The sequence below is a fragment of the Nannochloropsis gaditana genome, assembly GCF_000240725.1.
Source record: "Nannochloropsis gaditana CCMP526 unplaced genomic scaffold scaffold585, whole genome shotgun sequence".
Classification (NCBI taxonomy): domain Eukaryota; class Eustigmatophyceae; order Eustigmatales; family Monodopsidaceae; genus Microchloropsis; species Microchloropsis gaditana.
The window spans coordinates 3,542-6,537 of NW_005803368.1; positions in this window are offsets into that span (position 1 = coordinate 3,542).

Consider the following 2,996-nt stretch of genomic DNA (forward strand, 5'->3'; position numbering starts at 1 on the left):
ATACCTTGGCTCCCTTTGTCTTGGCGCGTTCTACGAAGCCGTGCACGCGCTCCAATTGCGCTCGGGAGATGAGCGGTCCCACGTCCGTTTCCAGGTGTAGGGGGTCGCCGAGGCGCAGGCCCTGGGCCTTGGCCGCAAAGCGGGCGGCGAAGTCGTCGAAGATGGACTCGTGCACGAGGAGGCGGCTGCCAGAGACGCATGTCTGGCCCGCTGCCACGAAGGCCCCGAACGCACACATGTTCACCGCCTCGTCCACATCCACGTCCGGGAACACGAGCATTGGGGTCTTCCCGCCCAGCTCCGCCACCACCTTGGCCAGGTTTTTTCCCGCCACACAGGCCGTCATCCGACCCGTATCCGTCCCGCCCGTCAGGTCTACCTTGCGCACTCTGGGGTGTGCGGCTAAGGCTCTCCCCGCCACCTTGCCCTGCCCAGGCACGATGTTTAGGACACCCGGAGGTAGCCCCGCGTCCCGGGCAATTTCTCCGAGGGCCAAAACGGCCAAGGGGGCCAGTTCGGGGGGTTTCAAGACCACGCTGTTGCCCCCGGCCAGTGCAGGGGCGAGTTTTTTAACAGCAATTAGGAGGGGGTGATTCCAGGGAGTCAAAAGCGCGCATACCCCGAGTGGGACCCGTCGGACATAGTTCAAGTACGGTCCGGGGAACGGAGGCAGGCTCCCTTCTTCTGTGCGGACCAGGGCTGCGAAATATTCGAACCATTCGGGCAGACGGGAGAGCTGGGCCCGCATTTCTCGTAGCGGGCGGCCGGTCTGCAAGGACTCGAGGCGGCTCAACTCCGGGAGGCGTTTTTCCAGTCCGTGAGCCATGTTCAACAGCACCTTGCTCCGCCCTTTAACGTCTGTCTCTCTTGACCATACGCCAGAATGGAAACTTGACTCGGCAGCCTCGACAGCTACATCAATATCCTGGGCTAAAATAAGAAATCGACGAAGAGCGAAATAAAAACGTGGAAGGCTTCAATAAACTACAGGTGCGCCCCTCGAACTCCAAATCAGTCAGGTTATGAAGATCAAAATTAGCGCACCTTCCGCAATGCTCACAACATGACCGAGGTCTTTGCGTGTGGCTGGATTTTGTAGCGTGTGCGTCAAACCTTTTAAGGCCGGGCGACTTTGGTCGTTAATCCAGAGCCCGTGGTGCTTGGATCTAGGGTTACAAGACGGATAAAAATGGCGTCTGAAAGGTTTTAGACGACAATGTGACAAGGATCGGTGCGTCTGCCCAGGTAGATACTTGGAAATGTAGGAGACGATGGAGTTCATGTTGGGGGGGTAGGGGAGGTATTATGGTAGCGCGGATAGCGTGCAGTGAGAGGCGCGCTTCAGCACATGGAGAAAATGGAGCCAAAACGCCCGTTCCCCGGCTCGTCTGTCAGTGAGTGGGAAAAAATCAGCATTTTTTGAATGCATGACGGCAGTACGGCGCCAGCTTGAGGCTTGTGGCAGGCGGGAGGGACGGGCGAAAAGCTTGCGGTCTTGCCGGTTCTTCAAGGCTAGCAGCCCTCTCTCCGGAGGCAGGGAAAACCAGTACCGGTCGGGCTGGGGCGCACACCAAGCTATCCTGCCCGTGGCCACACCTCATCTTTGTCATCAACATAGTGCTTTTCAGTGGGATGGGTAATCCTCTTGTCCAAGTTTGAGTTTGACCTGTCTCGCGTGCTTTTCGTCTTACCCTCCCTGCCACAACGCGGGCCGAGTTGACTTGAAGCTACCACATGCACACTAGCCCTCTTGCGTGACGCGCTTCGTCAGCGTTCATTACAATAGGCTTCTATGTGACTGCGCACGGCGTGAACTAAGCCCAACAGTGGGCACGGGAGTTTTGGATGGAGTCTCCCGTCTTGATTGTGCGCTTGGAGACCGCAATATCAAGAATCATGGAAACGGGAAATGCATGGCCAAACTTTGAGACAACACACGTGTCTGGTACCAACATCTCTTCCGCTTCTTTTTCGCCTTCGTATATTCTCTCGTGTTTTTGTTGACTGGTACCCGTACCGTGATTTCTTGGCAAGGGCCGCAAAGAAAGGAGGAGACACTATAATCCCGTATTGCATCTCTGCTTCTTTGGCCCGTGGCTGAAAAGGGGCCTGTCTAACAACCTTTTGGCCCTCATAAACCCTCACACAGGTCTGTCGTGGTGTTATCGGTATCTCTAGGGCTCCGGACCAGAGCTTGAGATTCATGCCTCGGCGGGGGTTGCGCAGCGAGAGCGGGGACGGGAGGCGCGAGCAGGTCGACGGCCTGGAGGAAGAAAGCCATCGGCGCATCAGGTCGCACAGCAGAATTGCCGGCGCCAGTCGCGGCGTACGAAGGAAAGCCAACCGGCAGCTTTCTGAAGAAGTGTCGGCTAGCGAAGCCCTGCCCGGGTGGTCCCTGCCCCCCCCCTCCTGCCTGCACCGTTCTGCGCGCTGGCACCTCCTCGGGCCGACCTCGAGGTCGGCCAAGAAGCCAAAGCGAGGGCCTGGTGCCTGGCGGCACACCTCAGGAAGCCAGGGATCTGGGTTGGCCTACTCGCCCTCTTCTTCCTCCTCGGGCGCTCTCGGGATTCAGGTGTCAAGCCGACCTGGGCTCGCGCTTGAAGGGCGTGAAGAGGAAGGAACTGGCAACGACGCGGCGAGAGGGGCCGCCAGCAGGACGAGATTTGCCTTTGCGGGGGACGGGGAGGAGGAGGAGGAGGGAGAGCAGGAGGAGGACAGCGGAGGAGGAGGGGGAGGGGAGCGAGGTGGGGACGGGATTTGCGACGCGCAGGCGGTGAGCATCAACAGCGGCTGCCTGGGCGGCTTTCCCATCGGGGTGGGCTGTGCCGTGTCGGGGGAAGGGGGCCTAGCCTTCGCGGTCCAGAGCGAGGCCACCTCTCCGGGCACGGGCGAGCTGATCTTGACGGGCAAGATCGGGAAGTCGATGGCCGAGAGCTGCATGGTGGCGCTGAGCTGGGTGAAGGCGAAGAAGCGAGATTTGTGCCTGTGGATGAGCC